We start from the raw sequence: 14,971 nt of genomic DNA, 5'->3' as shown, positions 1-14,971 counted from the left end.
ATTTAAATTTAAAGTAAATTATTAAATTTCTTAAAAGACTTCGTGATGCTATTGTGAAGCAGAAGTCATTTTTCATTTTTTTTATTAAATTTATAACCCCTGGAGGAGACGATTCCAGCTACCATATTCCCGGACCACATGGAGTTGGATCGACATCGGCGGCTTACAAGAAGATTTTCGACACGTGAGTGATTAAATTTGAATTTAGTGATGGGCGCCCTAGTGCTTCGAAATAATCTGATGATCAAAGCTAGCTCGCCGAAAGGGTTATTATAAATTAAGAAATTAATAAGAGTAATACTTGCGCAAGTAAAAATTAGTATTAAAGGTATTTAATTGAAAGAAAAATATATAGATCAATATTTTAGAAATTTCTATTTAATCAAAGAAGTACGAAATCTAGGCTATCAAACGTATGCATACAATATTTAATTTTTTGCAATACAATTTGCGATAATTTATCATAGTTCTAATTCACTAGATGAATGGCTCTACCTATTCCGTCAGGTGCCGAATCTTGCACCCTGAGATAAAAATATATATTCGATACAAATAAATCTACTAAATACTAGAGATTTTAATATATAGATATATTTGGATTATTAGTGGCTAATTTATCAAGCTGATCTTAGAGCACATATTTTTGATTGAATTATCCAAGTCGACAAGTATTAGCAAGTACATGCCACAGCTACATGCAAAAGAATGCATATGATTTCAAGATAAAGGCACATGGTAATGATTCGTGCCACAAATCTAGAATATAAAGTTAGCCTGTGATATTTTTATTGATTTCAAATATTGTTCTATTTTTTATATTATATTTTTTATCGCTCTATATATATTTTTTGCCTCGATTGATCTTTGCATTATTTGTGTAATATATGTGTGAAATTTTCATGGTGTGCAATTTATTTTATATTCCTCATCTCTATAGTATAAGTATCATTTATATATATATATATTTATTACTATTGAATTACAAGAGTTATTGGAGAAGCCCATATCTAGGCCTATCAAGATTTTTTAAGACTGGATACTATTAGAAAACCACGCCCTAATTATATTAAATCTCATGCTTTACCGACTGATGCCAAGCAGGAGGCTAATCGTTATTTTATATAAAGAATAACGTGACAATGTGAATTAATTCTTTGGTGTGAGAGTCTTATTAGACCGGAGGTCATTCTTCACACTCCAATGTGATCATTTAATAGTAGGTATATTACGCCTTAGCCGGAAAGAAACTTGTTCTGACGTCAGACGAGAGTCGTCTGCAAACAATGTCTTTCAGATCTACGTAGGGACTGGAAAACACCTGCTTTCTGTGCAGTGTGGCGAAAATATTTAAAGATAGTCTGTGAGATATTGGAATACAATAGATATGGAAACAATAGTTGGGGCGAATGTTTTTTCTTGAACAATAGTTTTTCGGTTCAAATGTGAATTAATTCTTTGGTGTGAGAGTCTTATTAGACCGGAGGTCATTCTTTACACACCAATGTAATCAATTCAATTTTTAAAGATAGTCTGTGTGATATTGGAATATCTTGAAACAATAGATGAGACAAATATTTTTTCTTGAACAATAGTTTTTCGGTTTAAATGTGAATTAATTCTTCGGTGTGAAAGTCTTATCAGACCGGAGGTCAGATTTCTTAACATTTCAATGTAATCATTTTATGTTTTGAAGATAGTCTGTGTGATATTTGAATATCTTGAAACAATAGTTGGGACAATTTTTTTTTCTTGGACAATAGTTTTTCGGTTTAAATGTGAATTAATTCTTCGGTGTGAAAGTCTTATCAGATAGGAGGTCAGACTCCTTCACATTTCAATGTAATCATTTTATGTTTTGAAGATAGTCCGTGTGATATTGGAATATCTTGGACAATATATTTTTAGTAGAATTGATGGTGATGTTGTGAAATCTCTCCATAATAAGAAAACAAAAATATTGTCAAATTTCACTAAAAATTTATTAAAAACTTTAAAACAGAACCATGGTTTCACGTAGTTTACAAACGCATCATCAGCTGTACTGATCACATATTTCTGTATCCTCATTCCTCAGTACAGCTGATGATGCGCTGGTTAACTACGTGAAACCATGTTTCTGTTTTGAAGTTTTTAATAAATTTTTAGTGAAATTTGACAATATCTTTGTTTTCTTATTATAATCTTGAACAATAGTTGGGAGTCATACAAGGAGGTGATGATCGAACTGTGTGAAATGATGAAGATGTGAAGAACAAATTTTCCAAGTGATAATAAATTCAATAAGAATATCCAATGAGATATAAGACAGAATCAAGAAATAGTAGAAGTTTTTGGGAAATACCATGTTTTTCATTTCTGGATATTAGGACTATCCAAAGAAATTTGAAACAAAATCGAAAAATAGAAGAAGTTTTGGGGAATAACCTGGTTTTTTATATCTGATATTAAGAATATCCAATGACATTTTAGACAAAATCGAGAAATAAGAGAAGTTTTGGGGATTAACCTGTTTTTTTATATCTGATATTAAGAATATCCAATGATATTTTAGACAAAATCGAGAAATAAGAGAAGTTTTGGGGAATACCATGTTTTTTCATTTCCGGATATTAGGACTATCCAGAGAAATTTGACACAAAATCGAAAAATAAAAGAAGTTTTTGGGAACAACCTGTTTTTTTATATCTGATATTAAGAATATCCAATGACATTTTAGACAAAATCGAGAAATAAGAGAAGTTTTGGGGAATAACTTGTTTTTTGATTTCATTATTGTATTCTTGTTTGCTTCATTGAGTATTTAACTTACTGAGTATTTCCATTGTTCATTGTTTCCATCAGCTAGAGGTTGAGAGTGTGTAACGTTTGTAGTTACAGCAGAATGAGTCAGTAATGATCATGACGTAGTAATGTCATACCTGTGAACAAAAGATTCGGATTTCCAAGAGTCAGATCAAGATGCAAGACAGTTTTGAAATTCAAGAAATATAGCTATGTAGCACAGATAATAGTTGTGAGATGATATAGTGATGATAGCAGTTTTCAAGTAAGATATGATTGAGGGATTGAAATGCTTGGTTGAATAGGAGAGTAGAACAGTCTAACTGATAGGAGAATCTTATAAGTTTATAGACAATCTTAAGGTGCACAGACTTTCGCTCTGCTCCGCAACCGAACGTCACTCCGGCAGAGCGATTGATGATCGACCGGGGAGCAACAGTGGTTCGACCGGGGAACGCGAGAAGATCTAACATCTTCCATAACGTTCATGATGGGTGCGTGGGCGGTGCGACTGTGGTTCGATGGTGGTACGAGGGCGGTACGAGGGAGGAGCGTGCTCGGTGCTGGTTGGAAGCGCGAATATGTGTACGCAGCTTTATAAGTTTTCTCTGATGGAATGATAGATAGCTACTATTCTTTCTCCTTTTTTTTCTTCAACAGTCTAAACGTTTCTCTCTCTTCTATTCTCAACAGTCAAGCCTTTATACACAATCACTCACTCTCTCTCACTCTTTCTCTCTCTCTCTTTCTCTATTTCTCTCTCACCCTCTCTCACTCACTCTTCCGCTCGTTCCTTGCTCCGTTATCTTCTTGGTTTTCTCTCAGGCAGCAATATGATCCCGGGATTAAGTGTTAGTTTCCGCAGCGGAATTGACGGAGAGTTCATCTGTTCTAATTTCGGGCCGAGATGGTTTCTGTCAGGTTGGCGCTGCCCTAATCCATTATTTTTATCCGCTCAATTTATATCCTGCGCTATCGTGAGGACCACGTTATAATGGCAGTATCTGATTAACATTGGTGTTGATATCCTTGTCTTTCATCCTACAAAGCGAATAGCGCTATTCTTTTCTAGCTCCAAAAAATTCTGGAACATTTTTTAACAATGTAGGAATATAATTAATTAATACAATATCCAATCTGAATTATGAGAAAGTATTATTTAATCGTTGAAAAGTTTATAATTATTTTCTTGACGGATGAATATTATTGATTATTTTAAACAAGATTTTTTTCAAAATTTACTATTACTATCTAGTTATGAGACTAATGAACAAATTTTGTCCAACTTAACCTACTAAATGAAAATAAACAAGAATGAACAGTTAATTAAAAATTAGGTACAAAGTTTAAAAGTTTGAGTTTCTTCAATGGTTTCAAATAACTCAATATTATTCGTTACAAATGGTAATTGAGTGGAATATTTCTAATTCATTGATTAATGTGTTATCTAAATTTGGGAGAGGAATAGCACAAGTTACCTTATTTTTCCTCTCCCTATAATTTTGATAATGTTCTTATTGTAAGTATAAATGAATAAAGAATATAAGTCATATAAATTCAAAATTTATAGTTTTCATGTTTATTTTGTACTAAAATTCTATGAAAATTCTAACCTTATCTGGACTTGGTCACCTATAAATCCATATATATATAAAAGCAAAATTTCACTCACTCACTGACTGACTGAATGACTCACTCACTCACTCGCAGAACTAATAATCTACCGGACCAAAAACGTTCAAATTTGGTAGGTATGTTCAGTTGGCCCTTTAGAGGCGCACTAAGAAATCTTTTGGCAATATTTTAACTCTAAGGGTGGTTTTTAAGGGATTAAAGTTCGTCTTTTAGCATGTATATTCTTCTTTATTATAATTGAAAAAAGACCATACCATATGTTAATATAGAACTATAATCTAGAGAGAGTACCTCTTCGAAACAGTTGTTAACTGGTAACTAAATTAATAATTTTGTCAGGTTGGCATTAAGTTGAGTCATATGACGTTATTCAATGTATATGTACATTATTTGTTGAATAAAAATATTTGAATTGAATTGAATTGAGTTGACTTTGTAAAGTAGGCACCAAGTTGAAGATTGAAATGCATTTATCGCGGAAAAATTGATTGGTCACTGCTTCTTCAGTCTGAATTATTCCTGGGAATATTATATTACTGGCCGTAAGGCTCGCTTCGCTCGCCATATCCGTTTAGCCAGACGTTTAGTCTGGACCCCCGACTGGATCGTCCTAACATATGATAAAAATGCTCAAATAAAAAATGCAGGCGAGCGAAGCGAGCCAGCTGATCTCATTCTTGGACGATCCAGTCGGGGATCCAGGGCGTGGAGCCACTACCTCCGTAAACAAAGCCGTAGTGCATTCGTGTGACGTCAGCACAGGTAGGGCTCATACACCAATAGAAACACTAGCTAATATAGACCAGCTGAAATCAACGAATTTTTATTGGTGTAGGAGCCCTACCTGTGCTGACGTCACATGAATGCACTACGGCTTTGTTTACGGAGGTAGTGGTGGAGCCCCCTAGCTAGACGGATATTGCGAGCGAAGCGAGCCTAACGGCTAGTTTAGAATAAATTTATAACATAAGGACTACATTATTATTTTATCTATGAATGTTATTACATAAGTGTCATTTTCATCGTAAATAGATAGATAAATAGATAGTTGATATTACATCAGATATATTGGTATCAGTTCTTTTCTAAAAAGGCAGTAGCAAGGCAGAGAATCGACAACACTGTTCTCAACTGTCATTATAACGTGGACCCCACTATGGTATAAATACTACTGCTCTTCACGGTCGAGCACTGTTATTGGAGGAAGCCATAACCTACCAAGGTGAACGAACGTCTGCTATTGGCCTTGTATGAACCGCTAATTGGGGAGGGGCTTGTCTAGACCAATGACAGACGTTCACCTTGAAAGTCTGTTATTCGTATAAATACTGCTGCTCTTTACTTTAGTTTTACTTTACAAGAGATTGAAAAAGGTGTAACAGCCGGAAAAAGTATCTTGATTTCCCAATGAATCTGTAGTTGGACAATATTCAGTCTTTTCATTTAGTTCTATAGTGAGGTCCACACATTTAATGGCTGTAGAGAAAGATGGGAGAACAGTGTTGGCGATTCTCTGTCTGGCCATTGTCTTCCGTAGAGGATAGCTGATACCTGTATATCTGATGTTATATCATAGAAGAAACAATAGCATAAGTGGATATCCCATGGTATAGGGCGTTTATGTCACAACTTTTACTGTTATCTCAAGCTGATAGTCCACGTAGTTCTTTCCTTTGAAGCTTTATGACGCTGGTAGTCTCTCATATTGTGCCGTTCATACACTCTTACCCGGTCAAAACAGTAAAAATCGACAATAATCGACAGTAATAGGCTTGAGATAACAGTAAATATACCATCCTATACCATGGGATATCTACATACGCTATTGTTTCTCTATGGTAATATTAACTGTTTCATTCTTGTTTAAATTATCAGTTAAATCCATCTGTCAAGGAATAATGGAATGATAAATTTCCATAATTGACATTGAATATCTAGTTATTAAGTTATTAATAATATACCTACATTGCTGAAGAACGATATGTGCCACCTTGCGGAGCTAGAAAAAGATGACGTTATCTGCTTTGTCGAATGATAGACAAGGATAGGATCACCAATGTTAATCAAATACTGCCATTATAACGTGGACCTCACTATAGGAATATGATATAGAGATGATACGAATGTGATACAAGGATGATAGACAAGGATAGCAACACCAATGTTTATCAAATACTGCAATTATAACGTGGATCTTACTTTAGTAATTCTTTGTACTTGAATAAGAATAAGAATAAGAATCTTTATTGACCAATAAGTACATAATATTATACAAAAGGCCTTGTCACTTTGTTGACCATCCAAGTAGCCTTATCAGAATACTTGAATTATTTTATTTATTTATTCAACTACACAATTTTCACAAAAATAACACAGGCTTAATCCCAAAACTGCTCCAATACTAATTTATACAACAGTACAATTGATACAGATAATAAATTATTCTTATAATACGAGTATATTTAAACGTTCGACATGTTACCAACATTTTAAAAATGCAGAGTCAACAAAAGACTTTGGGAAAGATAAAAATCTGGTGTGGCGCACTCACACAACTTTCCTTGCCGTTATGAAAATTGATCACCTGACGCTAGTGTTCCCGCGCATCTCAAGTCTACTATTCAAAGATTTGAGCCAACTGGTGACAGGGCAATAACTCTGGAGACACACGAGGTCTGCTATCTCTTCATAGTGAATCATTAATTAGATTCAACAGTTGACAACAGTTTGCAATTGGATAATCACATTTTCGCGAATTTCGAGCTTATTTTAAATTTTAGGTGAGAATGTTACTGAACATTAATTGTAGAGATTCTCATGCTCAATCTCCACTTTCCACTCTAAAGTTTTTGTTTGAATTGTATCTGAAGCCTGATAATTGAGAATCTAAAACCAAACTTTGCATAGATGGGGCGGAGCTCCTGAAATTTTTACAGATATGGGACTTGTGGCAGTTGATAGAGCTTATGGATGACTATAATTTTCAGGTATAACATTGATCAAAATCGTTGGAGCCGTTTTCGAGAAAATCGCGAAAAACCCTGTTTTTGACAACATTTTCGCCATTTCAGCCGCCATCTTGAATCCCATTTGATTGAAACACACACACACACACACACACACACACACACACACACACACACACACACACCACACACACACACACACACACACACACACACACAACACACACACACACACACCACACACACACACACACACACACACCACACACACACACACACACACACAAACACACACTCACACACATATACAGACCAATACCCAAAAACCACTTATAAGGACTCAGGGGACCTTGAAACGTATAGAAATTTGGAAATTGGGGTACCTTAATTTTTTCGGAAAGCAATACTTTCCTTACCTATGGTGATAGGTCAAGGAAAGTAAAAAAATCCACTTCATTGTTTGTCTCTTGGGTAGTAGCCTCGCCTTCTTAAGAGTCACAGTAAGCCGATAAGGCTCCAGCTATTAATCCAGTAAAAGGCTTCAATATAATGAATTGGATTGGATTTCAAACTCTGACAAACGGTTCTTCATCGCATTTTCATAATGGAAGAGCTGACTGGGATTGATGGTTGTATTATGAATATTCTAAAAATAGCACTCTCCCACTCATCTCCAATACAATACAATATACCAATAAAACAAACAGTTCCACACCCGAGAGAATTGGATTAATTTCCTAGATTGTGTGGTGCTCTTCCTGGGGGAGTCACTCTCACCTCCAAGGATAGGACAACACACGTAGGGTGATGTAATGCTGTATTTAAATGCCTCACGTTGGGCCGGCAAATCATGTGGTGCGTTTTTTAACGGCTTCACACATGTAGGGTGAATCTTGCACTGAGTCAGTGGTGTAGTGGCTATAAATTTTGTAATGGCGTGTGAGGACGCTGAGTGAACACCAGACTGATTGACTCACTACAAGACTCAATACAATTGTCGGAATCGTGGGAGGCCTAAACGCTCGCTCACCCTTGATTCTTCTAATGACAGATTGTATAATGATGAAATTTTTATAAGTAGTGTAGCGGACGCTAACACTGAATACGGATACCTTAAAATTATTACCTGTGAAGAATGAGCATACAAAATCATACAGGTCGAGCAAAAATCCCGATGTAGATAATTTACGGGACTGCGTCTCTAATAAGTTCTGAAGGATTAAAATACGGTATTTGGACCAAATATCGTTCAGAATATACTTCGAGAACAGAGTCTTGTCGGGTTTTAAGCTCTATTGTAGGAATTTATATGATCTATGGCTGCCACTGCTGTACAATTGATGAATTCGCTCCAATTCGAGGTAGGTAACAGATAAAAGCTGATATATGAGCAGGTAAGGACAAAGAATAAATATCTCGATCTGACCCCACTCGCTACATCCACTTAGACCTGTTCCAATATCCAGCTTGATTCGATTATTCCAATGATCGTATTCGATCGGTTCTTGATGATATAGAACGTATCAGACACAATAATTGACAGGCTTAAGAAATAATCGAACTCAGAAAGCGAATTAACAAAACTGAAATATATTATAATAAAATATGTAATCATACAGTGCAGATTCAGAATTTGATTCACAGGTTGATAATAATTTAGCATTAATAGAATAGTTAAAAATTTTCTTGTGCTTGCATGATACCATGCGTGATTCAACAGAATTTTACAATTGATAAAATTGAACAGTTTTGAAAAAAAAATAGTGAAAAAATGAATTATAGAAAATATTTTTTAAAATGCTCGGGTCGTGGTTCAGGCAGCGGAGGATAGTTAATCAACTACAAATTCTTATAAACTCAATATGAATAAATTTTAGGCTCTTAAAGGCTAAAGCGCTTGTCGGCGTGGCCAATAATTTCACGAAGAAAAAATTTATGTTTCTGCACTGAAATATTTTCGAAGCGTAGATTGGGGCCCTTTTAAAACTTATAACTCACGTGAATTTCCTTGGCGGTCGTGGTTTTCTTCTTTAGATCAAAAATCGTTTGATCGGCGGCAATCCAGGCTTCAATTTCAGCACGTGGGGAATTTTATTTAAATATCTCCTTCACCGAATTAATTAAGGGATAGTTTACTTTAAGCTTTTAAATTTATCGATTGATGAAAACAGAAATTTATAAATAACAAATAGATTGGCCTAAAATATCGGCTCACAAATAGAACATTTAAAAATCGAACAAGAAGTTTTCACAAATAGGTCTTGGTAACTATAAAAAGAGATCTACACGGTAAGGATTTCAAAAGGGAAGTGCTGCTCTTTTCTCTAAGCTTTTAGGCTAGACCTTGCTTCTCGGAATCTCAATGCAATAATTTGCATAAAAATTTGCCATTGGTAGAACGCTTGTGACGTAAACATGACGTCAGTGGCAAGTAGTAGAATACAATTCCTTTAATTACAATAATAATTTAATTATGTAATTCTTAAAACTGCTTAATCTTATAGACATAGTTCCTCTCATACAATGTACATGTGCTAGTGTAACTGATAAGGCAGGGTTGTTGTCTGATAATAGATTAACATGTGTTGCTTTCAAACGATCACCGTCTTGGTGCTATTTCTATGCACTGTGATTGGTTTAGACCTACCAAAGAGATTTAATTACCATGTGGTTCAGTTGAATTAAATTATTAATAAATTAATATTCTTGTACAATTTTTATTAGGTTTGAGATTATTATAATTAACTTCTGCCATTTTATCAATAATAGAATTTCATGCTATGACCTATTTAGTTACAATAAGACCTGACGCATAATACAATTTCTTAAATAATAAATAATTTCAACAATAATACATACATTTTATTTTTTATTTTGAAATTCTTGATCCTTTATTGATAGTTTTATAATTTTTAGGAATGATATTTTACCTTGCATGAGAACCGGTATGATATTTGACAATGCTTTGAATCAGTCAGCTGCGTTCGAACTGTTTTAAAAACATCTGATCGATAGTAAACAAGTGTAACCTCAAAATCAGTGAGCGATTCATAAATAATTTGTGCTTTATTTGCAAAATAATTATAATTTTATTGAATAATTTTCCTAGAAAAATATTCAGTACAGAACGGTACTCTTATCAAATATACAGTTATTGATAAGTAAGCTTTATCGCTCGGTCGCTAACTATTCCTTTAGCAAATTCTTTCATTTTAAAAGGTAATCACAATTTTTCTCTCTTTTCATGAGGTCTATTTGAAAGATTCATCACACAAAAGCCCCCAGGATATTTTAAATAGGTAATTGGGAGACGAGTCGAAACAATGACTATTTGAAAAATCCGATATTGTGATGAATACACTATTTCATCTCCTTACTTCTACGAAAACTCAACACTTAACACTAAAAACAATATATCGTGCACTTTTGGCTACGAGAAAATAAATAATTGATTGTTCCTTTCATTGGATACAATCGGAATACAATAATTAATGAGGTCTCTTTGGATCCTTCATTAAAACAACTCCACAACTTCCATTCACGGGTGGCTTATGAGCAGACCCATAACTATAACAAATATACAAAATTTCACATATTACTTCTTAAGATTTGAACAGTATTTGCAACAAATATAGACTTTCATCATTTTTTCATAGTTATTACAGGTTTCGACTCTTTGGTTTGGCTTTTACATAATTGGGTGAGAGTGTGATTTTACTTCGGTGACTTGACAATCGTCTACCGTTTGACTCGAGCAATTTCTTATTTGCGTTTAGTACGTTGCGTACAAACAGGTTACACTTGAAATGGCTTTCTTGATTTTTATCAATGTTGGTTACAAATATTAAGTCCTTAAGATTATATTTATCAATTTGAGTTACAATTCATGATCTTTTGATGCAACAGTAATAATTTCACATTTAAAGGTAAGAATTTCATTTTCTTTGGAGTTTTTTAGAGATACATTCATATATGACATAGAACATGCGCATTTCGTGCAAATTAACAATATATATATTTTTGGTTGCGTTTTTTGCTTATGATTTCACATTAAATAATATGTTACATTAATAATTGAATAACGATATTGCTTGAATTCTATTAACATTGACTCTAGGATTTCGTACACATTGGTTGATGGGACGAAGAAAATTATCGAACAGGCTTTGGTTCTGAATAGATTTTTTCTATCGATTCTGTATTTCAAGGTTAGGCTTACACATTTTTTCAAATAAACTTTGTTTATTTTCTTTCTTCCTATTCACTACTAACTTCATCTGATTTCTAATTTATAATTATTTTCTGTGGATAATATAATTTTTGTTTCTGTTTTCCAGTTGGGCGGATATAACTAGGCGATTGTTTCTGTGATGACTGTAACATGAGGCAGATGGCTTGATTAGGTTGGTAAATTTTTAAAGTTTTTTCGTAGTTTTAATTTCTTGACTTAGAGTTGATAATAATTTCTTCATTTGAAGTGGATTGTTGTTTATTAGATGAGATGCGGCGAAGTTTAGGTTATGTTGATTATGATTAGGCTGCAGTAGAAAGATGCTAGTCTGCAAAGATATGATTTGATGGGTAGGCTGTGACTATGAAGAAGTTTGATAGCTGATGTACTTCACAAATGTAGCTTCCAATTGATTAAAAGATTATTATTTCCTCAAGCCCCCATCTAAATTTGATTCGGTGTCATTCAAGGTCCAATTCCGATTTGTGACTGTCCGTTTTATTAAAACTTGGCTTAAAACGAATGTGCCGATGGTGTAGATCATTTCCTACAAATTCATTTCCTCTTGGTCGGCCGGTGACATGTAGTTTGCTATTCTTAAACCTTACATGCCGGTGGTGTCTGTAGGTTTTTTCGAATAATCTTTTTCTTTTTTGCATGCCGGTGTACAGTCTGTTTGATTTTAACCGGACATGACTGCGGTGATTGTAGGGTCCTTCTTGATACTATTTTCCTTCTTTCTCGCATGTTGGTGGAAAGCTTGATGTAGGATTTCAGCCTAACATGACGGCGGTGTAGATGAATTCTATTAGATGGTTTTCTTTTCCATTGAACTGCTATTTTGCTTGTGTGTAGTTTTGATTTATATGTTTTTAGTTTTGGTTGTGATTTTGATTTGCTGCGGGTTTTTATTTTTCTTCTGTTGTTTAGTGGACTATCTTCATGAGTGCTGGGTTTATCTGTTACAGGTGCTGTTCTCGGTGGATGGACGATGATGTGGGCGGTCGGCGGTCCGGGCTGCTCTTCAACTTGGCGGGCAACGTCCTTGGACTCCTGGTGGTCTGCGCGCGGTGGTACGGGCTGTCCCTCTACCTGATGGGTGTCGTCCTCGTCCTGGCGGGTGATGTCGGCTGGTCCCTCTCGGCGTTCTGCGGTGTGCGGCGCGACTTCAGTCCTGACACTCTCGGTAAGTTGGTCTCCCATATATGTGCCATATTCGTTTGCCTGTTTTTATGATCTTCTTTTCAAGTATGTTTGCTTCCGCATGCATGGGTTCAGGCTCTGGTCCAATATTGATTCTAATTGTCTGACTTTTCTCCTTGATTTGCCGTCCTAACATCCTGCTTCTTTCCGCTGCTTCCTCCAACTGTTGATCCAGTTTCTCAAAACCTTGTTCACTTGCTTTCCTCCACTGTTGGATTTCATTCTTTAATTCTTCTCTTGCTTGTTCGTTTTCTCTAATTAGTTCTTCATTTGCTTGTTTGCTTCCTCTAACCATATTGTTTAGCGTTTCATTTATTTGTTTCTTTTCTTCCTTTACTTCTTGGATTTCCTTCTTTAATTCTTCCTTTGTTTGTTCATACATCTTGGCTATTGCTTTCAGGAGGGTGTCCATATCCATGGCGGGATCGGGTGTACATCTAACGGTCATCCGCTGGTTCTTCATCCGAGCAACAGTACGAGAAATGGGAGTTCCTGACTCGGGGGCGTCGTCGTCCGTATGCTCTCCCGATGTTTCGTCCTCCGGCTCTTGGGCTGCCGACGGATCTTCCACTAGGATGCAGCTCTCCTCCACCTGTGTCGAAGATAAATCATCCAGTACATTGGGATGGAAATCGGCGGATGCGGTGGCGGATGCGGATGGCGGCGAACAATCGGGTGAGAGGTCCTCGGTATCCGACAGACTTGGATTGACCTGGTCGTTTCCTGCCATGCTTTGTGAGAAAATAATGCGACGAACGTGTGCGGTGAATAAAAAACGTGAAAGTGTTGATGTGATATACAAAATAATTAACAAGAAATCCAATAGAAATTGCTATAGCTTCGTAGTGAGTGAAATACAGAAAAAGTGGTTTTAGCAATGTGTTCAGTGATAAAATGAGTCAAGTTAGCAATATCGTTAACATAAAAATGACACGAACACACAGGATACAGAGTGAACACTTATGCGGTAATACAGGTACGCCTCTTATAATTTATTATTACTATTATTATAAATATTTTATTCTTATAATTTCTTGCCGCAATTCTATATATAGGCTAGTGTTCTTTGCAAAATTTTATATAAAAGCAGTGATACTCTGCTTGAATTATTCCGCAATATATCCGTGATTTAATTTTACTTCCCTCTTTATGCTTTAAAAACTTTTAAAAATGTAAATAACTTCAATCCTCTTTTCTGTAAATATTTATAAATTGTTTCAATATAGACCTAATATTCTTCAAATAATATGACCTTTCTTATGGTGTTTCTTAAACCTATGACTTATAGTATGACCAATTTTCGAATAACAAGATAATAAAATTCTGAGTTCGATTTTTTCTCTAAAAATTCATCAATCGATAAATTTCTTTTCCGTTCAAAAATTGGGTATGGTACTTCTTGTTATTTTATATAACAGTGAATAGTCAATATTAAGTTCGAAAAAATTCACAACCATGAATTTTTCAAAAAATTTTCCCGTTGTCAGCGCTATAGTATACTGAGCAACTAAATAATCCTCGCAGTCGATTATCCACCTCTTCAATGCCTATCACTGTTGGGCGCCAAATCATGTGGTGCTCTTCCTGGGGGAGTCACTCTCACCTCCAAGGATAGGACAACACACGTAGGGTGATGTAATGCTGTATTTAAATGCCTCACGTTGGGCCGGTAAATCATGTGGTGCGTTTTTTAACGGCTTCACACATGTAGGGTGAATCTTGCACTGAGTCAGTGGTGTAGTGGCTATAAATTTTGTAATGACGTGTGAGGACGCTGAGTGAACACCAGACTGATTGACTCACTACAAGACTCAATACAATTGTCGGAATCGTGGGAGGCCTAAACGCTCGCTCACCCTTGATTCTTCTAATGACAGATTGTATAATGATGAAATTTTTATAAGTAGTGTAGCGGACGCTAACACTGAATACGGATACCTTAAAATTATTACCTGTGAAGAATGAGCATACAAAATCATACAGGTCGAGCAAAAATCCCGATGTAGATAATTTACGGGACTGCGTCTCTAATAAGTTCTGAAGGATTAAAATACGGTATTTGGACCAAATATCGTTCAGAATATACTTCGAGAACAGAGTCTTGTCGGGTTTTAAGCTCTATTGTAGGAATTTATATGATCTATGGCTGCCACTG

At 35.3% G+C, this 14,971-nt stretch overlaps 2 protein-coding genes across 2 annotated transcripts in view; both read left to right on the top strand.

The window, feature by feature from the left end:
* The window catches only part of LOC111050580, a 553,956-nt gene that overhangs the window by 354,917 nt on the left and 184,068 nt on the right, over positions 1-14,971 (top strand).
* Positions 11,597-14,971, top strand: part of LOC120353380 — a 437,229-nt gene continuing 433,854 nt past the window's right edge. The window contains exon 1 of the mRNA XM_039436906.1: positions 11,597-11,785. The gene's annotated coding sequence lies outside the window, so the exon portion shown is untranslated. The remainder of the gene's footprint in view (positions 11,786-14,971) is intronic.

This window comes from Nilaparvata lugens, chromosome 10, assembly GCF_014356525.2.
Source record: "Nilaparvata lugens isolate BPH chromosome 10, ASM1435652v1, whole genome shotgun sequence".
Lineage (NCBI taxonomy): Eukaryota > Metazoa > Arthropoda > Insecta > Hemiptera > Delphacidae > Nilaparvata > Nilaparvata lugens.
This window is presented reverse-complemented; position numbering and strand designations above follow the sequence as displayed.